This window comes from Xyrauchen texanus, chromosome 37 (genome assembly GCF_025860055.1).
Source record: "Xyrauchen texanus isolate HMW12.3.18 chromosome 37, RBS_HiC_50CHRs, whole genome shotgun sequence".
NCBI classification, from domain to species: domain Eukaryota; kingdom Metazoa; phylum Chordata; class Actinopteri; order Cypriniformes; family Catostomidae; genus Xyrauchen; species Xyrauchen texanus.
The window spans coordinates 7,296,011-7,321,735 of NC_068312.1; the positions used below are offsets into that span (position 1 = coordinate 7,296,011).

General features: G+C 37.0%; 1 protein-coding gene across 2 annotated transcripts in view; it reads left to right on the forward strand.

The window, feature by feature from the left end:
- The window catches only part of LOC127630719 (histone-lysine N-methyltransferase PRDM16-like), a 298,653-nt gene that overhangs the window by 176,319 nt on the left and 96,609 nt on the right, over positions 1–25,725 (forward strand). The gene's annotated exons all lie outside the window — the stretch shown is intronic.

Sequence of the window (25,725 nt, forward strand, 5' to 3'; positions counted from 1 at the left end):
AGTAATTTATCACATCATTAATGTCATGACTATACATTGTGATCAGTTGAATGCCACTTTGGTGAATAAAATTACCAATTTCTTTCCATAAGAGCAAAATCTGTACATTATTCTGAACTTTTTGCCACCAGTGTATGTATATATATAAATAAGCTGTCAGACACCCAGATATATATTTATACTGGATGCCTGGAAATGTATGTATTTGCTTTCAAATTACTTAAAACCAAATAGGTACTCTTTTCAAATAGATTTTAAATGTTTAATAGTGAAATGCATTAAACAATCCATATTCATTTATATGCACCAATATAATAATACATACAGTAAGATATGGTTGAGACCATGAGCAACGATTATCAGCAATAAAGACAAGCAGTCTTGCTTATCGAGAGTGTCCAGAGAGTTAAAGAATGCCAGTGCTCACCAAGATCTGCTCATGACTCAATAGTGAAGATAAAAGAGATCTTTATGGAAATAGAGTATCTCTCTCTCTCTCTCTCTCTCTCTCTCTCTCTCTCTCTGTCTATGTGACTTTCTCTCTAGCAGATCATTTAGTTATTTAGAAGCTGCCTCATCTCAGTCGCTCAAGGAATACATGAATCTGCCAGCGCTTGCACACTTCGAGGCCCATAGTGAAGACAAAAGAGCTTCCACTGACCTGGTCAGCAAACTCAGTGAAATGGAGCCGTTCATCTTCAGCTGTAGACTAATGAGCTCTTAAGTCGTACCCTCAGCTCCATTCTGCTCTAATCTGCAGTAATGCATCACAAATCTGAACCATTGGCAAAGGTCAGCGTTTAAACTAACAAATAAAGGTGTCTATTAATTGGGTCCTTTAGAATTGCCAAGTGGTAATTAATACATCTTATACAAAGAAGCTTACAGTTCATTCAAGCTATACATGTTTATCATGATGTGTGTGTCCGCTGAAAACTGAAACCACGACTTTGCCGCTTGCCACCACCAGTTTTGTTTTAGGAAGATGACATTTTGATCATGTTAAACGTGTTTTGCATCATACAGTAGATGTTTCTACACAGTGTGTTGTAGCACAGCTGGAACACTGTATTGACCAATCAGAATACAGGACCAGAATCATCCATTTTATAATGGGATTTATTCATTCAAATTCAGTCAATAAAAGGAAAGTGTTGTTTTCACCTTGAATTTAAATAAGCATTACTTTTTTAAAAGACTTTTGGTAGCAAACCAAGTGTCTTTCCAACATAGTCTCATGACAATATCACATAGAGACCAATCAATCAACACACAGAATTGTGATGTTGATAAAAAGTGATAAAATCAAATTTGAGCTAGCCTCATACCACTTTATTTACATACATTTTACATAATTCCATTTAATGCATTTTTTATATATTGTATATATTTTTGCAATATAAACGACTGATGCATGCCAATAACCTGTAACGTGCTTCCTTTGTCTTGTTCCAAACCCCGATCTTTTCTTTCTTTCAGAAAAGGCATTGTTGTGTGTGTAATACGATTTTTTACGATTTCGCCATCTCTTACTTATATTATAACTTATCATGAGGCCAGGCTGGATGCCCACGAAAATAATCAGTCTTTTAAATTGTTATAAATTATTTTAAAAACATAATAGTTGTCTAAATATCAGAGCAAATATATTCAAATACATGTCTGGGTTGACATCTTTACAAGTCAGGATACTTTGTGGACTCGACTCGACTACCACTTCCTGGTTTAATAGCAGAGGGCACTTTATATGAGCAATCAGGATATGGGGGTTATCCTGGATGACCTGCCTATTGAGTTCTCTTTGTCTTCATTTGAATGCTGTGAAAGATTGTTGGAGGGAAGAACAGATTATTAAAGCAGCTATTCACATAGTGTTGCTTGATATCATAGATGTTGCACCTTTACTGCGTTGCATGAAAATCTGCACTAATCATAATAATAGTGATGGTTGAGAAAATGGACGTGTTGGTGTTTTGGTTGCAGTTAGTTTTTTACTCATTTTGTTTTGTGATTTTTTATAATGTGAAAGTACAGCGTAATATCATGAGTATTTTCATGTATTCTTATACATGTAAAAGTTAAATAAATAAAGAAGAAGTTAATCGTTCATATTGGATTCATAGCATGCAAATCAGCACTAATGATTTAAAAAGTTATGGTTGAGAAAATTGGAAAGCATTACAGTTTGTTTTTTTGTCATTGTTTTGTTTTTATTTGATTTGTTTTGTTTTTAATTGATTTGTTTGTTTCTTTTCATGAATTTTTGTATTTTTAGTATTGCTTGGGACTGTTTTTCGTATGTATTCTTATATAAAGTGTGGTTCTAGCACTCATTTAATTGCTTACGTTTGCATCAGACACTGAATATACAATACTGACATAATGACAGCATCTGAAACGTAATCATTTTAAGTATGACACACACACGTAAAAAAAATCTTTATTGGGCGCCTGGGTAGCTCAGCGAGCATTGAAACTGACTACCACCCCTGGAGTTGCGAGCTTGAATCCACGGTGCGCTGAGTGATTCCAGCAAAGTCTCCTAAGCAACCAAATTGGCCCGGTTGCTAGGGAGGGTAGAGTCACATGGAGTAACCTCCTCGTGGTCGTGATCAGTGGTTCTCGCTCTCAATGGGGCGTGTGGTAATTTGTGCGTGGATCGCAGAGAGTAGCAGGAGCCTCCACATGCTGTGAGTCTCCACGGAGACGTGCACAGTGAGCCACGGCAAAGTGGCTCAAAACCACAACTGAGACTTGTCCTCCGCCACCCGGATTGAGGTGAGTAACCGCACCACCACGAGGACCTACTAAGTAGTGGGAATAGGGCATTCAAATTGGGAGAAAAGGGGATAAAAAATAAATAAATCTTTATTGAATTGAATTCTATGGATGAATATTGAATTTATGGAATTAATTGGTTCATTTTATTGTATTTATAATTGATTAATGTTCAATGCCATCACATTTATTTAACATTAAGTTTACGTAAGTTACATAAGTTAGGATCTTTTGTTTGTGCATTGAAAAGTGGTTATCTTTAAGGGTAGGGTTATGGGATCTAAAATATCTTTAAAAAAAAATAAAAATGAAAATGTAACTATACAAATATATTTATGGTATAAAGTATTCATAAATATTTTATATTTGTAAAGTTGTAAATACCAAAAAACCTTTATGTTTCAGATGCTGACAATATGACCATAATGTACATTTCATGGTTCTACCCATAAAATGTATAATGTTTAATAATGTGAACATAGAGCAATACATTTGACTTACCCAGGCTACAGTCAAGACATCAAACAAGCAACATTGACTTTGATTACTCAGATGTTGTATTTAAAACCTTCTGTCTAGTTTCGACTCTGAAGCCTAATAAACAGATCCACGGTGTTCGTGGGATCTGGTAGCTGATCTGGGATCAGCACCCAGCAGGTTGACATGTGCTGACGAATCTCTGTTCTCACAGCACTCGGGGCCATTCTCTCTCCACTTCCTGTGGTCTCACCAGGAGGAAAGGTCTGTTTGTGTTGCTACGGAGACGTGGTGAAAGGAGCTGGGACCTCCCTCCTGTCTCCTCTCCTCCAGAGCAGCATATTGTTTTAAAATGCCCTGTTTCCTCACTCGTAGAGAAAAAGAAAAAGAAAACCGAAGTGGTTGCATTTCAAACAATCACAGGAGGCTACAATTAGTTTGTGTATTATGATAAGGCTAGGCAAGGCAACTTGGAAGGCGAGGCAGGGTAGGCCAGCTCTTGCCGCAAGCCCCCTCGACAGTTTACTTTGCATTAGGCAGCAACAACAGTATAAACAAACGGCAGAGCGGAGGGTAGACGAAACCCTGAGAGCAGATTCGGTCTGGACTCCGTCACTGCTGTTAGAGGTGAAAATCATTGTGCATTGTGTTTATAACAGCACTTTCTTGTTTGTATGATATATGATCAATTTTGGGCATTTGGTTTCTCTCTTGCAACCTGACAACAGTTTTGGGCACTCCGGCTGAATGTACTGACTCCAAAATGTTCCCTTGTGTTTATTTGTGAATTTCATTGAGTTTCAGGACTTAATGGTTTGATTTTTGATTTTTTTTTTTTTTGGCCTGTATTTCTGTGTGTGCGCTTCCTAAACGACTCACTCTGTAGCAGGAAATCCTGCTGTGCACAGGCGCCCTCTATTGCCAAAGCCCAGTGTGTGTGTTGTAGATTAGTCATGGGTACTGCTTCACTGTGTCTTCTACACTATAAAACAAGCACTATGCTCAAGTAATGTGCCATAAACATCAAACATGCAGTTCTGCGGTGCATGCTAGCATTGAGTAAACATAGCACATGCACATCTCTCTCTCCCTCTGCTTCTGTGGAATTTTCACTGGCAATCAAGTCTCATATCTGCCGATTCACTGTGGTGTATCTGATTTTCTTGTTGAATATCTGTAATTGTTTTTAATGAAAGAAATTGATACCAAAACAAACAGCAGCAATGGTCCAATTGAACTATCTGTGGAGCAAAGATTAGAAAGTTAAAGAGGATGTTTTGGGAAAAAAGTTGCATGTCTAATCGGGATTAGCCGAATACCTTGGAAAGGCACGAATAATGACTTCAAAACAAATAACTGATTCATCTGAATAATTAAAAAATATTTGTTTGACTGATAATCCAAGAAGCTCAAGAATAAAGTGGCATTGAAAAATGAACATATTCTAATTTACAATGAATCTATGAATCTGTGCAGCCAATATTTCTCAATTGTAAACCTTTTGAATGAAAATGTGCACGGTGTGATTTCAGATTGGATGGCCGTGGTCTTGACTCCGTTTGTGGTCTCTGTTAATTGCGCGCGTCTGGAGCTTGTCAAGTGTAATATTAACTTATATAAAATGTCATGTGCACATTGCACTTCTTGAAATGTCTTTGTTAATATAGCACACACGTGATTCTCATGTATTTATTTATAGCCTAAACATGAGCGAAATGTTAAATTCCTGACCTGGAGTGATGATTTCACGTCATACCTCGTCTATTCATCTCTTAAAGTTGACCACATTTATATTCACATCAGCGATTAAGGTAATTATCTGGTTAAGACTTTATTCCCCCAAAAAGTTAAAATGCCCCATAAAAGTTTAAATGTTCCATTGAGTAGGCCTATTCATCTATTAGGAATATTCCTGCTTATGTTAAAAGTCTTTTTTCTTCTTTTGGTTTTTTAAACTGTGCTAAATTTGAGAATGTTAAGTGTTCTTGAACTCTGAAAAGGCAATGTATAAATTTCACATTATTGTTTTATTTTTATTATTATTATTATTATTATTATTATTATTATTATTATTATTATATATTATATATTATTATTATTATTATATTATTATTATATTATATTATTATTATCATTATTATTATTATTATATTGTTATTGTTATTATTATCATTGTTTTTATTATTATTTTTGTTGTTGTTGTTGTTTGACTAAATAATGGTGTCCTATCGTAAAAAACAAATCCTGATAGATTTATGGGACTTTCACCTGTTTGCAGGCTATATTGATTTATTATATTTCTTTTAATACTTGAATTTGTATTTATAATTCACTGCAAAACGTGTGCTTGACATTTCACATTTTTCTTGAAAATTCTGTTTTCTGGCAGATATTAATATCAGAAAAACCAGGAGAAACCTTAGTTAACAACATATTCCACAGTTAATGTGGTCAAAAAATTCAGCTTCATCTGGTAAGAAACAAATAATAATTTAATTAAAATGTAATTACACAATAATTATATTATTTGTATTATTATTATTATTATTATTATTATTAAGCTATCATTATGAAAAGGCATACATGATATTTAATTAATATAAACTATAAACATAAGAGTAACATTTCAAAATGGGTGTTACATTTCATTTTAACGCACTTCCGGTTTAAGCCCCGACCACATCCGGTTCTATCCAAAAACAGAGACAGATACAGATAATATTGTCATATGAACAAATACAGAATGGCTTTGTTGCACACCCCTAATGTCTAACCAGTGTTACTCTCACAATCTGTTTAGACAACGGCTGAATGTTTGGCTTTCCCCCGCTGTGCCCTGAAAACGATACAGTGAATGTGGCTTTTACAAATTAGCCCCCCTTAGCTACCATTCAATACTTTCTGATCACGATGAAGCTGTTTGATATGTCAGACAGCTTGTGCTCATGCCAGGAGATGCTCGTCTTGGTTCTCTCCATTTTGTACTAATATGCTTGATCAGGATCCACCACTTCAAACAAGGCCAGTGATGCATTATGGGGAGAGTGGGATTGAGGAAGGTGTCTTTGTCTTCAGAATATGAGATGTGAATAACTGTTAAAGGGCTAAACTTGTTTAATACACTTTTTGTTTAATATTAGTTTTAATTATTTTAATAATATAATTCATTTATGAGCTTTCATAATTAGTGTCTGAAATGTTCTTTTTTCTGTTGTTTTTTTACTAAGTCTTGAATTTTTATTTAAAAAAAAAACACAAACAATTTATTTCAAAGATTTATTTGACTATTAAGCAAGACATCGCAGTTTCTAAACAGTAATGTGAATTTTTGTGATTTATGTGAATGAAATTCAAAAAAAGTCTTTTTTTATTTTGGTTGGATTGGGTGTTGGATTTTTAGTTTTTAATACCTTGTGAGAACCGCTGCAAAGTTTTATGGGTAAAGAGCTGAGAAGGAATGACTGGTTGCAGTAATACCTTTACACACAGTCTCCGTAAGTGAAGGTTACAAATGCTCTTAAACGAAAGAGGAAATTGAGAGTTTAAATCGTCGCTGGATTTTTTCTCTCTCTGTCTGTCCAGGAGTAGTATTATATTGCGAGATGCAGGTCTGTTTCGGTACGAGGGAGATTGAGAGGCGTGAGAAAGCCATGTGAATTTCTGCCCCCTCGCATAAAAGAATGTCTCTTTTATCGGCTCTCTCCAACAGCAAACCTGCTGATATTTCTCCGTTGCTATGCAGCATGCACTGTCCCTGCTAAATCCTTTTTTCTTCATCTTTTTCCTTGTCTACACACGTAAAAAGGTTGCTTCAGGCTTTATGAATGCTCCACATTCATTACCTGGTTCACATTCAGCAAAGTTGTCGTGATGCTCAAGTGCTGTGAGCCTTGGTCCAAATTTGTGGTTACATCAAGATGGTTCTTCATATATTGGAGACATAGGGAATGTACTAGGCAGGAAGAGGGAGGGGGTTTTGAGCAGGGGGTCATTGAAGGTTTTGTTAACCCCTTAACCACAATAACGCACATCTGCAAACTAGTGAATTGATTCCAATTCAAACTGCAGGCTGAGTCATTTGGTTTGTGGTCGGGGAAGAGAGAGCTCGCTTACACAAACATACACGCATAGAGTGACTGGGAATTGTCTGGGAAGGGCTTCATGTTTGCATCTGACACATGAATGCATTATTTATACTAGCATGATATTAGAGCGTCTACTCAAACATATGTAACTCATTCAGAAGCCAGTAAAATTAGATATGTGAGAATGTTGTGATGAGCCTGACAGATATTACTGAGATCTACAGTGCATGTTCTTGTGAGAGAACAGTAGCAGAGGGCAGAGCATCAAATTAACTGATATATGTGTTACATATATCTGCTTATTCCAGCAGTCTCCTTCTGCCAGGGCTCTTATAGACTGATAGACAAAAATCTAACACAGTTAAAAATGCTGTAAGCACTGTTCACACCAAGCAGAGAGCAGTACTGGATCTCTAGCTCTGGAATCTGGTGCCATGACCCGGATTTGGTGATAATTCCAGATCTATATTAAACATATATTAACATACTTAGGGGCAAACGACTGCTTCTAGTGTGACTTTCTGTGCAAGTCAGATCAATTTGGGATTGATTTTTCACCACTATCACTGTGTTCCACACAACATTAGTATCATTACAACTAAGGATGCCTGGATCGTTATTGGCTCTGATACTGACGTTTTTAGATGGATTGGGAATCTGTCTGACGAGCTCTACATGACTCGCGCATTTGATTGAAAACATCTAGATGACATGATATTGTTATGATTGTGTGGGAAGCAGGAGAAGGCAGACGGGAGGTTTGGACCCAAACGCGGTTTTATTAACAAGCTTAAACAAACAAAATAAACAAACACAGGAACAAACGAAAAGTCCACGATGGGAAAAAATCAAACTCAAACACAAAATAACATCAGGAGAACTCAGGTTGAAAAACATCCACAAAGGGCACGAATGAGCATCAGGGTGAACATTAACAGTGAACATGAAAACGGTAACGACTGACAAAGGAAAGGGAAAACAACAGGGTTTAAATAGACAGACACAATGATGACTAAACGAGACACAGGTGAGAACAATGATGAGTGCAGGCAGTGAGGGAGGCCGGGAATTGTGGGAATTGTAGTTTTTAGACAAAGACAAGTGAAACACGGAGCGGACAACAAGGAAAACGTGACATGGAATGGGATAAGTGACATGTGAAACAGAAAACATGGGGCAGACAACAAGGTATCATATCAGATATAGCTTTGTGAATGAGTAAATATATAGTATGTATTCCCAGCATGTTAGTGAATTGTGCTGCTGTGCTGACACACATATATAAAAGCACAGGCTGGTGAGGAGGTCATGGCTATTTTCAGGCCTCAGAGTAGACCCCGAAGCCGCCGCCAGGTGCCGCCATTTGCGCCATTTAGAATTTCAGCCGCCGCCAGCCAATCATTTCATAAGCCAAATTGAGCCGCCATCTGATAAAGTTTGGCTGAGCCGGCTAGAATTATTTGCTTCAAATAATAATTCTATCACATAGAGACATACACACACACACGAAATATATAAACAATACACGAGATCTATTTTCCCACTGGATTCATAACAGCACAGTCTTGTGCTCGTTGCTACGATACACAGACTCACAGTGAATTGACGACCAATTAAAATTGCTCGTTTTCCGTACAGAAGAAGCGATGCATTTTTTTCTCGCACTGAGGTGAAATGGCGGAAAGAAGCAAGCAAGGTAATTTTGATCTCACTTCTCACATACTTTCCTAATTCCTACTTACATTTTTTTTTTTAACTTAGGCCTACCCAGACATTTGTTAAATCTTCAGGGCACGGTTGCACAAACACCTGAATCAAAGATTGATGTTATGAACCAAATATTCTGGAACGGAGAGATTTATAGCACTGAACGTGATATTACTGCAGTAACAAACCACCGTTTCCACATTGCTAATTCACGAAGCATGCTTCAGGGTACATTGAAGTGAAATGTGCAAAACTTTGTCCAAAATAATACTGATAACAGTGTGTGTTTATATTAAGGCGAGACACGGCCTTACTGGTCAATTTTGAGATTTTTGGATATTTGTCTTCAATAACATGTCTTCTTTCAGACTTGTGGTGAAAAAAAGTCCGAAATACACATTTAGGTCTTTATTTTACTACACTTCGTCTGTTTGTGTCTGTAGATTTCTCATAAATTCAACAAAAGTTTGCGTTCTTAATCAACATACTTCTCCGCGATCTCTGCCGTCACCCTCTCATCACAGTATTGCAGTTTGTAGAAATATAGTGTAAGCCATGCATTTCTTGGAAATATTGAGATCTAGTAAATCAGTATAACATAGACATCTGTAGACATGAAGTGGCAGCTTCAGCCATTTGCAGCTATGAAAAGTTTGGCGGCTGCAGCAGCCATTTAGGTTTTGGCTGAGCCGGCTAGCCAGCCAATAACTTCATCAGCCAGCCATTATTCTCAAAACAAATGGCTTCGGGCTCTACTTCAGAGCTAGCGACTATTTTCATATGTGAGCACTACTCACAAACAACATCTCAATATTTCGGTTCACTTATAATATGCATTTAGGAAAATCTTACCAGGATTTAAATAAGAAGCTAATTAAACTACTCTGAAGTAGCCCACAGACACATACAGGACTTCCCGGTGTGTTAGCGTCGTCAAAATAAAAGTCAGAGGATTTTAAAGATAAAAGTGCACGACTGAAATATATTACATTTATATTGAAATGATGTGAAGATAGAGGTTTGTGTTTTGTTACATATTAAAGAGTAACCCCAATTAGTTACACACAATGAGGTAAAGATATTCTAATCTGATTATGCAAACAAATGACACTGGTATCAGACGGGATCAGTATTGGTTGATACTGAGATTTCAAAGAGATGGCAAAATCATAAGATATTATACAATTGGGGCCAGAGTAGCTCAGCGACTATTGTCCCTAACTACCACCCCTGGAGTCGCGAGTTTGAATCCAGGGTGTGCTGAGAGACCCCAGCCAGTTCTCCTAAGCAACCAAATTGGCCCGGTTGCTAGGGAGGTTAGAGTCACATGGGGTAACCTCCTCGTGGTCGCAATTAGTAGTTCTCGCTCTCAATGGGGCGCGTGTTAAGTTGTGCATGGATCGAGGAGAGTAGCATGAGCCTCCACATGCTGTGAGTCTCCGCTGTGTCATGCACAGTGAGCCATGTGATAAGATGCGCAAATTGACACTCTCAGAATTTGAGGCAACTAGGACTTGTCCTTCGCTGCGCATATTGAGGTTAGTAACCACACCACCACAAGGACCTACTAAGTAGTGGGAATTGGCAATTCAAAACTGGGGAGAAAGGGGATAAAAAAAAATTCAAAACATATATATTATACAATTTGGCTTGTAAAAAAAGGTGCAACGTTTAGACCAATAAAAAAATCGATAGATCGATACAATATAGGCTTCACATTTTAGCTAGTGAAAGGAAGCGTCTGTGAACAAATTTGGTTTCTCATTTTAAATTTATTTTTGCAATACAATGACCGATGTATATCAATAACCTTTAGTACACTTCCTTCGTCTCGTTCCAATCTCTGATGTTTTCTTTCAAGTTATATACCTATTAAATTATAGTTAGGTTTAGGGTTTGTGTAAGGGGTTGCACTTTAAAGTTTGGTTGGGTTTTGTAATAATGTATTAACAATGTTTGTTGCTTCAATTCTTTTTCTCTTTGGTCAAATGTTGTTGTACCAACCAACTTGTCCGATTTCTTAACATTTCTCCATCTCATTCTATTATTACGATTAGTCATGAGACTTAGCTGCCTTGAAGAAGACTATTTCAAAAGGTAGACAGCTTATATACCGATTCCTAAATTGCCTTATTTTGACCAAATTTCTAAGGCAGCATTGCATACATCCTTACAAGCATGTATAATAATGAATTAAAACAGAAAAAACTGTCTATTTAACAAAAATGTTCCAAAATCAGTCATCCATGTGGTTCCATGCAAGGCAGCTCCCAGTGTAGGCAGTGAGGCAGCTCACTTGGTGTTGGAACAGAGCCTACATAATATATTTATACAAATCATAAAGTTTCCTTTTTTCTATAGTTTTATTTAAACTTTTTATGGTGGTTTTGGATATGGTTGTAACTAAAGTAATATTTGCAATGTTTTATTGAGGCACCGTTGTGGAGTTTGTGCTTTCCTCTGGAAACATGCATTTGGACAAATATTTGGATTTTTCCTTTAGATGGTAAATGTCACCCTGCGTTATGTCCATCTCTGGAAGGGAAATGAGTGTTGAGCGCAAACACGTTCCATATTGTTCAGATCGCTTTCTTCATGCGTTCAAATTATCTTAGCTAATGTTCAAGAACGTTTTCCAAATAATTCTCAATCAAGTCATTAAAGGCAGAGTTCACAAAAATGTTTATTCTGTCATGTATTTGTTGTTCCAAATTTGGAAGAAATGGAAGAAAGATATAAGGGCGAGTAAATGATGACAGAATTGTCATTTTTGGCTAAACTATTCCTTTGAGTTAACCTAGCCTTTGACGGAAAAAAATAAACCTGTTCACCACACTTATTTTTTTGACCCTTCAACATTATCAGTCTGATGTTATTAAAATGTAAATGTCATATTTTTTGGTGGAGGTGTAAAACGAGGAGGCCAATTATAGGATTTTTGGCCAAAGTGATAAAGTCAGCAGACTTTATGCTAATCATTTGGCTTCCCTGCAGCGTGGAGTTTGGGCAGTGATGCGTTTCGTTTTCTCTCTTCCCTTGAGGTACTGTTCCCTCACAGTGGTGCGAGTAATTGAATCAAGTCAATACAGATGCCCTCCCCCACAAATCCCCTTACTAAAAAACTGACGTCTGCCGGTGATGTAAGCCAGATGTTTGGGCCAGTCGGCCTGTGTCTTAATGGTCCAGTATCGTTTTGATGAAGGATATATCTTCACTGAGGAGATGGGTTGCCCATTACCTCGACGAAGGAAATCAAGTCCCACATGCGTGTGGTTGAGTGTGTGCATGTCTCTGTGTCTGTGTGTAAGGACCCCTTGTTTTATGAACAGTAGAATGCAGCTGACACCCATCCTGTTTCTGGCAGCTTGGTGGGTCTGGATCCAATCCTCCGGTACTCATTAAAGAGCAGAACCATCTCTAAACCCATCCTTTAATGAAACACTGGTGGGAGGGGGGCCAGGAGGAGGGTCGAGACATTTTTCAACAGATGTGTTTAGGAACTCAGACATACCTGAGCATGATAGCCAGAGGCAAGCAAGTTTTAAAAATCATTACTTGCTGCTTTCATTATAATTGAGAATTAAAGCCATTTACATGAACTTTTTTTTTTTTTTTATAAGACTAGGAATAATGATGGTGACAACAGAAGTTGCTCCACCTACAAAAGTAGTCCCACCTACAAAGGGTTATTGACTGGACTGTACATCTTAAGTAGTTATCTTTTTCATTGAATATGACATATAAGTGCTTTAGCAAAAATACATGCCTCTTATTTCAGCTTTTAAACCCCCTGGTACACTTGCCCCTTATGCTTACATTGTAAGTGCATTACTGTAATTGTTTTTTTTTTATTTGTTTTTTACAAATTGAGCAACAAGTAGACAGTATTATCTGTGGTAATTGGTAGCATCCCATAAATACTGTCCATAAACATAAGTGAAAAATAATCAAGAATACTTAATTAATCAAGGCGTAGATTCCTTAAAACCCTAATTTCTTTATTGTATATTGATATCGTCATAAGTTGGTACACAATTAAGCAAACAAACAGATTAGAAAAGTAAATGTATTAATTCAGAAACATGTCGGGGTCATATTTGTCTTCAAAATAAAACAAAACGAGAAAGTAAAGCTTATTTTTAGGATTACTAATATTTTAGCATTTTGAAATTATTCTGACAGGGTTTTCTTATTAATCTGAAAAATTTATTGTAAATTTAGATTAATTTTATCCAAAAAAAATTCAGTACCATAATGCAAAAATATAATGAAATCATACTTAACATTGTTGTGATAGTATTTTTTTATTTATGTTAATTATGGAAATGTATGTAATTTTACTGTAATAGAGATAAGAATCACAATTAAAAATAATAGGAACTGCAAATAAATATCTATATATATATATATATATATATATATACAACAGTTTGTTCCAGTCCTCAAATCTGATTGGACAAGAGACATTCCATGAGTACTGATGGTCTGGCACACTTCACTGTGTGTATCATTCCGCTTGTGTTCATGCCATTCTAAAAACTGCATATGTGTTAAGAGCTAATGTATATTTGCCTCTTTACATGTATTTTTTTATTATTACATATTTTAGCCAGCAGGTGCTGGCAAAAGATAATTTTTGTGTTTAATATGAGCCAGTTGATGAAATGAAGTGAATCCGTGAGTCAGTGTTTACATACAACAGCTCTACGTGATCTCTCGTATTACTACTGCATTACTAAAGCTAGGAAATAGCTTTAAACGGCTTTAAACGAACAACATCAGCATTAAGGCTCATCACAACAGAGACACATCAGACTGATAAATTACACTAACTGAAGGTCTTTACTTTTTACTGGACTTTCCACATTGGAGAGGACGAGCTGTTTAAAGGAGATTGTGGTTTCTATAGTGAATGACTCTTGCACATCTGTGTGGCACAATCTGCTACCACGAAATAGGGAGAAATAATACCCCCGCATGGATGGCTATTTTTCCACTGAGAAAGTTGATCTTCAGAAAGCTGACAGCATCTCTACTTGGGAGTGGCAACAGGGTATCGCAAATGCCCCATCTCTCTCTCTCTCTCTCTCTCTCTCTCTCTCTCTCTCTCTCTCTCTCTCTCTCTCTCTCTTTCACACACACACATCCTTGTTTATCCAATATCTTGTTAGAAACAGCACAAGCCATGATACTATTTCTGAAGTGACATTTTTGAATTACTAACGAAGGCTTGGACGCATTATTTGGTCTGAACCAGGTTGGCAGATTCTGATCAATCACGTCAGAAAGTAGTTCAAATGCGTTTTTATGACAGTACTCAGTTTTTCCAAATCTTTTAAAATGTACTTTTTGTACTTTTAAAATGTTGTTCATAAGCAATATCACATTGGCAATATATATATATATATATATATATATATATATATATATATATATATATATATATATATATATATATATATATATATGAATGACCCCTTATATGTTCTTGAGTGGTTTCATGAGATTCACCCAACTGAAAAGAGCTGATAAGAACCTTGCCAGCGTCATCTCTCTACATGATGCAACATATGTAATGCATTAGGCTAAAGCCATCATTTTAACGTGTTATCTATTAGAGAATCACAGTATCTACTCCATTATTGTCTTCATTCTTTTTCTCCAACTGTCTTTATTGTCTCATCTGCTCACCACATTCATCAAGTGTTTATGAAAAGCCCTCACAGCTCTCTGCTCATTCTTTCTATAACTGTTCCTCTTATAGGAACCAAACACAATTAAAGGTATTATTCATCCATCAGTGAAACTGCTGTCATCATTTACTCAGCTTCATGTTGTTCAAACTCGTATGACTAACTGTTACATATTTGTAACCAACACTTCTCTCAGCTTGACTGCTTTCTTGGATTGCTGCTAATTGTAATGAATTATTGGACTGGCTTCTGCATGAAGGATACATGCACACACCTATGATGCCTTAAAATGCTGCCTCTCGCTATGTTTTGAAATGGCTTCTGACAGTTCTCAGAGCTGTGTGGGAAATCCCCTCTGTATAGATGCAATAAAAGTGTGGAGTCTGTTCTCTGCACTCTGATAAAGTCGCTCACAGCAGACTACATGTCTGAGTGTCTATGTTGACCAGAGGTAATTACAGCAGGACTGCAGTTACACAATCCCACTGTCTCAGATACTCGTCCCCAGTAGTAGCTCTTAGAGGTCATGGATCACCTTTACTTCACCTTTAGGACCTGCATATATTAAGTGTAGTGCTGCTGGTTTTGCATTGGCTGCTTTTTATTGGCTCACTTCCAATGTCTTTATAATCAGGTTTGGCTTTTGAAACAAAACTTGTTGCATTGAGCAATATAAATAGAGTTAGCCAAATGAGAGCTATGGTCAATCCGGTAAAACTTTACAGTAACGGAGGGATTATTTAAACTAGGTGTAAATAGCACCTGTCACACAGCACGGCTATTTGCACTCCATTGGTTTGGTGGAAACACATTCATTGAAGTCAATTTGCACCCCTAGGGTTGCTGTAGTGACATTACGATGGTGTAGATGTGGGGTTTTTTTTCGTGTGGATAACCCGGGTTCAATCTCGCCTTTTGTCCCACTTCATGATTCACAATCATATTTTCTGTCTCCATTTTTAATATTTCCCTTAAAATGAATTTAATTTATGTTAATGTATACAAAGGTTGATTTCCTCTCAGTGGTTTTGTCATGGTGAAGGTCAGGAGTTGAAAAAGTTGGTAAAATTAACAATGGTTTTACTATAGTAATATTGTCGTAACCATGTCTTTTAGCAGAAGCGAAATATCTTTTTATCATTTTAAAGCAATTAAAAAGCAATTACTACTAATATGGTGTTAATATAATAACAATTTAAAAATGTTGGTTACTAGGGTTTTCTTTGGGACTGTAAATAAACAATAAACATGTTCCAATTTAAAGTTTATTCTGTATGTTAGTATTTAATTAGGGGTGCAAATAATATCTGCCAGCAAATAGCATCTAAAACTATTTGCACTTGGTGCAAAGAAGATGCTTTTTGTTGATATTTACACTTTGTGTAAATAGCATACATTGCTATTTATATTTAGTGCACATAGCCACTGCCAATCAATATGGTTGTATTTTCTAAAATTAGTTAAATACATTAGTTAATGTGAACTAACAATGAACAATACTTCTACAGCACTTAATCTTGGTTCATGTTTATTTCAACATATACTAAGATATAACATATCTTATACACATATAAACATAACATAAATAACATAACATATATGACTAATAATTTGCTAAACAAGCTTGTAAATGCTTGTGAAATTACTTGTGTTTGCTGTGACTCCCAAGCAGTAAATAGTCACCCGAGTATTTTGCTGTAGTCGGCGCGCAAGGGTCATTCACTATGTAAAATGTTCTCTCCTCCACCATGTTGTTTACATCTCCTCACAATGCGGAAACTCCGGTATCAGGTAAGCGCCCTGAGAATGTGTAGTTACTCTGACGGATGTGTCTCTTATCTGTGATAAACCTTATTGCTGAAGCTGTTCCCAGCTATAGTGAAGTAGTAATCCTAGTGATCATGGACTGAGAGACAATGATGATGACTTAAAAGAAATTGCTCACTGAATGACGTGCACTAACTCAATACTCAGGTTTTTTTTCTTCTTGAGAATAACATGAACTGATGAATTGTTCACAATAAAACGAGGTAAATTTATGAAGAATGATAAAGCATAGAAAGAATAGATCTGTAAACAAATTCAAAGTCATTAATAGATTTATAGACAGAAAATGACCAAATATTTCATCAGTAAGGACATCAGTCAAACAGAACAATATTATTGAAGGCTTCAAAAAGCCAGAGTTATTAAGACTGGAGTGACTGCAGGGGAAAACAGAAGAGTATGGAAGTCAGGGTCTAAGCCCACCTCAGCGCAACGTAAACATGACACCTTTTCACCCAGGCTGAGAAGAAAATGCTTGGTAATGACCCGCCTCGACCTTCCCAGCTCTGGCTGACCCTTTCTTTAGCTCAGAGCAGCTTAATTCTTACTAATTACATTCCTGACTGACAGAAAGTTGGCAGCTGCTGCAGCATCAGCCCAGGTACTCTGGCATCCCTGGCACTGGACAAGAGAGCACTCACCCTCTGAGAGAGAGACACTGAAGATGACGACTCCATTAATACTAGAAGCGGAAGAGACTGGAGAAGAGTGGAGGAGAGGTCAAAAGATGCTGATGCCACAAAATCATTATATCAAACACTGTGTCAGTATGCTGTCAAACAGTTTTGTGGAAGCTATGTTTGAAACTGTATAGTTCCAAGCAACAAGCTACTTGTAATTTGATTAAGCTAAACTACAGTCAAGCTACTCTTTGAAAAAAGTACTTACGCTACAATGACCAAAATTCAGTCATGCAACTCTGTTGCGCAAGCTGATAGGTTCTTTGAACTATTTATCTGTTAGCCAATTGGCTCGCTCACATGTGACATGTTAAGCCATGCCTTTGACATGTAATCGGGTAGCCAATCAACTTGTGTTTCTCTCTTTCTCTAACAATCATAACACATTTCACACAGACAGGTCTAGATAGTTAGCCTTCTAAATATGTCTCGGGCATCGGCGCATCTCTCAGATCGGTTCTTTGAAATTTCACACTTAGCGATCGTCGCTCACATGAGCAAGCACCGATTTGGGCTTTTTAGGCTAAAATCGCATAGTGTAAACAGATCAGCTGGTTTCACTGCAGCGTGCTGTGAGAGTTTTTTCTCTGAAACCCACCTCCACCCCAGCTCCACCTGCCTAGATCTGCTACACGGTGATTGTTTGTAATGTCTATATTTGTGAGGCAGCATGTCCTGCATGCTCAATGCAGCATGTCTTGCATTTTGCCTAATGGTGCAGCAGCAGCATGTCCATATGCTCAGTATGTCTGTATATTTTTTAGCAGTAGCAAGTCTCTGTACTTGCTCTGCAGCAGCATTAGCCTTAGGAGATCTAGTCTGCCAAGACCAATTTCCTATAAATTTGTCATTCCCACAGTACACAACACAGTTCATTTAAAGGTGTTTTATTTGCCACTAGTTCTTAATTCTTACAAAGCAAAATTGCTAAATTAATGAATTAATTAATGTTTTTTTAAAGTTTTCCCAAACACTCTAACCATGAATCTAGCCCTGCCCCAAAATCATGCCATTGGCTGAGCCCAATGTTGCTATTGCTATTCAAACAAACAGATTGCACTTCCGTTTGGTGCTACAAGTGGAGTGGAAATCAAAATAAATAAATAATAACATGCTTTCTTTACTATGAAAATGTGTCTGCAGGGGAAAACAGGGGAGGATGGAAGTCAGGGGATAAGCCCACCTTAGCGCTACATAAACATGATACCTTTTCATCCTGACTTAGAAGAAAATGCTGTAAAATTTCACTATAAAATAAAAATCAGCAGTGACAATAACGTATAATAACTGCCATAATGTGGCAGTATTGTACATTGCAGCTGTTGTTGTTCCTTGAAAACCTGCTGAGTTACGTTCACAATACTGATAAATGCTATGTTGGCAGCTTCACTATTTTTACTTCAGGCACAACTGACAACAATGCACAACTTCGGAAAAGATTTTAAAATACTTTCTCACACTTTCCGACTTTAAAAATCACAACAGACAAAAACTGGGCAACACACTAGTGTGTTGAGTGTTAAGTCGATATGGTCACAGACTCACAGAAAAAGACACACACACCACTAGGAGAAACATGACTTGCTACACTTTCACCACTACCGGTGAAGAGTTGTAAACTTCTACTAAGCATTTGCGGTGAATTGCAAGCTTATTTGCATGTGAAAATAATAGCTTGCAAGAGTTGAGCTGCTACTCTTTGTTCCAAATTGCAAAAACAATAGGCAAAGCGTATTTGGGTGCGGAATTGGGTGGGAAGACGTATGGTCTCTTGAGACTGCAACACAAGGTGAGTAGAGTTTAACTTTTAAAGCTTGTTCACCATCTCCATTTCTTAAGCTTCGTGGCCCTGCATGATTGATTTTAGTTGGCTGCTCACCGTTTGACTTCAGATTTCCTCTGTAATCGTGGATAGTTGGCTCGAAAATCTAAAACATGTATGACATCCTCCGACAAGATGGAATTGTAGTCTGAGGGTTATAATTCGGAGTCGGCACCCATCATATACTACTTGATTTTCTGTGAAATCTGTCAACACTGACTGGCCCAAAAAATGCCGGCTAGTCACCACTAGTGCTAACTAGCACCAACTCGGCTCGACTGAAAATCTAAAAATCTATTTAAAAAATATGTAGAGTAATCCAGCCTTTAGTTACTCACCAACACTGCTGCCATATTGGGTATGTGATGTAATTATCCCGCTCCATCATGTTGGAAACATGTGCACATTAGCAACTGAAGCCATAAAGACATGATCTAGTTCCAAGTAGTCTGGACACAACTTCCAATCTGGTACCATTTGACATGTGCATGTTTCTGACAGTGGAAAAAGACAGTAAATCACACCTAGTTACTCCAAGGTCAGGCTCAGTCTGTGACTGCTGGACCAGCCCATCAAGAATAATTAAACATTCCTGAGAAATAAAAATGAACATGTCTGTAGGTTCAGACACTTTCCATTCATCAGCGTCTGGGTTCAGATCAGTGAAAATGTGCTAGACACAATGTACAGTTCTGCCTACTGTTTCTGTTCTTACACTCCATACACTGACCTTACAGAGCAATGGTAATCAGTTAAAGCCACGGCTTCATGGTTCTCATTAACAAGCCCAGTGATGCTCTAAACGATGTGTTTAGGCTCTCAAGAAGAGGGAAATGGCGAGCACATTCAGACACATGTGCGTGTTGCGATGGCCCAGGATCGCAACGTCCTAATCTCTTCAGCTTCGCTCAGCTGTCCGGGATCAAGTTGCCCACATGTGTCTTTACTATATAATTAAGGGATTTTTGGGCAGTGGCCTGGAGAAACCAGCTCAATAGCTTAACAAATCACCTTTCTCACATATTTTACAGCCAACTCCAACCTGCTCGTATATCCCCCTTTTTGTCTGTATTGGAATAGAAAAGTTGTTTTTCTTCATGCAACACCATTTTGTTCTAATCTCTTCGGTGGTATGCATATGAATTATTATGGTCATTAGATATTTAGATGATTAGATATCTTTAGGATATTTCTGATATAATGGTTTTGAATAACATTGCCGTACCAAAGCAAGATAGCTAATACCGAGCTTAGTACGAGGAAAGGGACACTACATGAATCTTTTTTTTACATAGCATAATACAGCTCTTGTGTTTGGCTAAGACAAGGGCCCTTCTGCTGCCCAAATCCTCAGGGCTGTCTTTCAAACAGTGATAGTTACGGAAATTAGTGGCGCAGAAATCCATAAGCATCACTCGTCAGGGGGCTTATTAAGTGTCTTTGTGAGTTTTATGAGGGGTGGGCGACGCTCCCAGCTCCAAGTGCTCCCAGCGCTTCCCTGGCTTCTCCAGCTGTGAAGAGTCCTGGTGACACATGCACACACACATGGTCTTACACTCACAGTAATTCAAATGTGACTTGTTGGAGGTTGTATGTACCCTCATTGCCCCATCAGTAAGGCTCAAGTGTCCTTTCATCAACACCAAACCAGAAATGTCGATTTTTGCGCAGATCATTCATAAAATTATTATTGTGTAAATTTTAGCATTTATTTCAATGCAAGCATTTACATGAGATAGGAATTATAAATGATTTACAAGTCAAGTCAAGTCAAATTTATTTTAATGTGTCCTTGTTACAGTGTAATTACACAAGTAATTACTTATTACTACTAATTAACAATATGTACTTATTACAATTGCTTACCTTATTAATATAGGTTTAGGGTAAGGGATTGGATTAGGGTTAGTTGCTTGTACTTATGCATAACTGGCTGTTATTTCTATAGTAAATACATGTAATATGTGTAACAAAGGCACATTAAAATAAAGTGTAACCAATATATTTCTATAGCGCTTTTCACAACAGGCATTGTTTCAAAGCAGCTGTACATGAAATGATGCTATGACAGAAAATGAATGAATATAATGCCAATATTAGTAATTTATGTTTAGAACTATTAGTGGTTAAAATGAGTAAACCAAGTGTTGTGGGTTAATGGTTAAACAAAATGATTCTGTAACTTTTACAGTTAACATCTTTGAAGTCATCCTGAATTAACTGAGGAACAACATGTAGATGCATTGTCCATTGCTTTTGGCCTATGAAAGCTTTTGTTAGTAGTTAATTCATTTTCTATGTAGTGTAAGAGTGTCGTCCCTCCTTTGACCAAGTTGATATATAGGTGCATCATAGTCCGGCTGGAAGCTTATGGCAGGTCATTCGGGTGAGCTCCATCTTGAGTTCATGCTTCAGACAGTCTCTCATAAAGAATCCCATGTCTTTGAGTTTACATCAATTCATCCTCTGTGAAGTCTGTCTTAGTAGACTGAAGTGAAGTCTGGCTGGCACATGCTGCAGTTGGTCATCAGCAATACAGTGGGAATCGGACAACAGGCAGGAACGGAGATGGATCTGGCAGGCCCTGGTAACCTCAATATAATCCTGAGTTTTAGACAGGGAAAGAAATAGAATAAACTTAATGTAGATGCCATTTACATTAAAGCAGGGTTAAAGAATAAGATAAGTGTTTTTTGTTCCGGCAGACCTAACTAAAGCAGCATAACTAAGAATTGAGGGATAAATTAGGTGTATGCCTGGCTGAATAGATAAGTCTTTAGTCTAGACTTAAACTGAGAGAGTGTGTCTGAGTTCCGAACAATGCTTGGAAGACTATTCCATAGTTTAGGAGCCAAAAATGAAAATGATCTCTCTCCTTTTGTGGATTTTAATATTCTCTGTATTGTTAACAGGCTGGAGTTTTATGATTGTAGTGAGCGTGGTGGATTATAGCATGACAGAATTCACTTAAGGACTTTGGAGCTAGATCATTCAAAGCTAAGTAATTAACAGAATTTAAAAAAATTATATGAAACTTAACAGCCTATGTAACGTCGATAAAATGGGGCTGATATGATCATATTCCTTGGTTCTAGTTAGCACTCTTACTGCTGCATTTTGAACCAACTGATGTTTATTTATCAAATTTGCAGGACATCCACCTAGTAATACTTCACAATAATCTAGTATTGAGGTCACAAATGCATAAATTCGTTTTTCGGCATCAGAAACAGATAGCATGTGTCGTAACATAGCAATATTTCTGAGGTTGAAGAATGCAGATCTACAAATGTTTGAAATTTGTTTTTAAAGTTTAGGTTGCTATAAAATATAATACCTAAATTTTTTGACGTAGAAGCTGACAATACAGTACATCAAGAGTCAGATTATATTTTAGCATCTTGTTTTTTAGGTTTTTGTTCCAATAATTAGTACTTCTGTTTCATCAGAATTGAGTAGAAGGACATTTCTAGCCATCCACTCTTTAATAAAATGTATTCACTCAGTTAATTTGGAAAATTGTGAAATTTCATTGTGTTTTGCAGAAATGTACACATGCAGCCAAAAGTTTGGAATAATGTACAGATTTTTCGCTTATGGAAAGAAATTGGCAATTTTATTCACCAAAATGTTATTCAACTGATCACAATGTATAGTCAAGAAATCAATAGAAAATTACTATTAAAATTACTAATAAAAATAACTTACAATTTGAAACAAATAGTTAGAATTATGAAGAGTTCTCATCAAAACAATGTAGCAATGACAGCTTTGCAGATCCTTGACATTCTATCTGTCAGTTTGTCCAGATACTCAGGTGACATTTAACCCCACACTTCCTGTAGCACTTGCCATATATGTGACTGTGTTGTCGGACACTTCTCACACAACTTACAGTCTAGCTGATCCCACAAAAGCTCAATGGGGTTAAGATCCGTAGCACTCTTTTCCAATTATCTGTTGTACAATGTCTGTGTTTCTTTGCCCACTCTGACCTTTTCGTTTTGATTTTCTGTTTCAAAAGTGGCTTTTTCTTTGCAATTCTTCTCATAAGGCCTGCACCCCTGAGTCTTTTCTATACTGTTGTACATGAAACTGGTGTTGAGCGGGTAGAATTCAATGAAGCTGTCAGCGGAGGACACATGATGCATCTATTTCTCAAACTAGAGATTCTGATGTACTTATCCTCTTGTTTAGTTGTACATCTGGCCTTCCACATCTCTTTCTGTCCTTGCCAGTCTATTGCATACTGTGGCGACTCAAAAACAAACACAAAGACAATGTTCAGCATCGTTTGATGTATAAAATAGCTTTCAGCTGTGTTCGAATGATGGCTGCTGGAAATGGGGCCTGTCTAGATTAAATCAAAAAATACTTTTTTCAAATAGTGATGGTGCTGTTTTTTACATCAGTAATCAGAAATGTCCTGACTGTACTTTATGATCAGTTGAATGCCACTTTGGTGAATTAAAGTACCAATTTATTTCCGAAGCAGCAAAATCTGTACATTATTCCAATCTTTTGGCCACCAGTGTAAAGTTGGGTATCGTCAGCATAACAGTGAAAATTAATTCCATGGTTCCTGATAATGTCTCCCAGGGGGAGCATATATAGAGGGAAAAGCAGAGGCATATTAAATCAGCACAGATTCTGCAAGACATCTTTTAATCATCAGCTTTGACATCTCTATTTGTCTTTATCTTGACCCAAAACTTGCAACCAATAGTTTTAAGGATATGAATGTGCTGTTCTTAGACATTGAGATGGCATTTTCAATGGCAGTGAGAGATGGACTCATTGCGATAGCGTTCACCTCATTCGCTGCACTCATCTAAAACTGTTTGTGAGGGTGCTGAAAAGCCCTTTCATGGCACCCCGCCCACATCGGTGACACATATCATCACCAAGATTCATCTCCAAAATGTCCCACATCAGTGGAAAAAGCAAATCTTTCAGTTCCCTGCAGTCTCATCTCTCTGCAGTCCTGCTAAAAGAATGTGTTTTCATTAAATGCTGAGAACTTTGAAAAAGCTATATAAAAATAGTTTTGCAAACATTCCTCTGATGGAATGCTTTTTAAACCTTTTTTTATTCCAAACAGGTTGAAATGTAAAAGCTTTGTCTTTTCCGGAATCAAACCACGTTTCATTTACATCATAAAGCCATACACCTCGCAATCATAAATCTTTGCGGACATGGACATTGATTCCAGTAATAATATGTGGCTGAATGTCGCATGGATGCCTCTGTCGAGATCCATCCATCTATGAAGCAGGACATGCTGGTAATGGGAAAGAATGTATTGCCCGAGGCCATGCGCTAGCTCATCAGCCCAGTGAACTTTGATGCGTTGCTAGTAAATATAATTCCATTATTTTCACACAGCTGAGGAAGCTGCAAGGTACACAAGGGCGTGAACCGGCGGTCACAAGGGAGCGAGCCCCGAAGCAGAGCGGGAAAATGATGTTGTTGTTTCTTCTGAATGAGTTTTCAGGCAGGTGTGAGCGGGTTGTGGAGAGATTTGTTTGTCTTGAGGAGTCTGCTTTCTGATATATCACTACTTTATGAGAGTGTTTATGGGATAAAAGACTACGCTACTAAGAATTCCCTAGATTATTCGCTTTTCCTGAAGGAAATACCAGTGTATGCAAGGCAGCAAAAGGATAGTTTTCAGTAAGCTTAGGTTATAGGCTCTGGTTTTGCAGTGCACGAGGATCAACACACATCATAACACCATCTTTGCAGTGTAAAGGCGACTATGATGTTAAAATACTGTAGGTGGAAGTCCAGTCACAGTTCAGCATGCAAATAAAAATGATAATAAAGAAAACCAGTTTAAAAAAAGTAAAAATAAATAATTGCATTTTTAGTTTGTAAGAAAACAAATCTTGCATTTATTTACACACTGAAAGGCAAAAGAGAACCAATTGCATATTTAGTGTACAAAAAAGTGCAAGAAAGACCAAACACAATTCACTATGCTAATACATACAAGAAAAAAATGTATTTCAGTATGATCAAATAAATAAAAGTTGATAAATCTCAATTCAGTATGCAAATAGATCATTGCATTTTGAAATGCATTTATTTGCATTTCAATATGCAAATAAATGCAAGAAAGAAGACCAATCGTATTTCAGTATGCATATAAATACAAGAAAGAAGACCAATCACATTTCAATATGCAAATAAATGCAAGAAGACTAATCACATTTCAGTATGCAAATAAATACAAGAATGTAGACCAATCACATTTCAGTATGCAAAAAATACAAGAAAGAAGACCAATCGCATTTGAGTATGCATATAAATACAATAAAGAAGACCAATTGCATTTCAGTATGCAAATAAATGCAAGAAGGCCAATCGCATTTCAGTATTTCAGTATGCAAATAAATACAAGAAAGAAGACCAATCACATTTGAGTATGCAAATAAATGCAAGAAGACCAATCGCATTTCAGTATGCAAATAAATGCAAGAAGACCAATCACATTTCAATATGCAAATAAATGCAAGACGACTAATCACATTTCAGTATGCATATAAATACAAGAAAGAAGACGAATCGCATTTCAGTACTTGAATAAATACAAGAAAGAAGACCAATCGCATTTCAATATGCAAATAAATGCAAGAAAGAAGACCAATCGCATT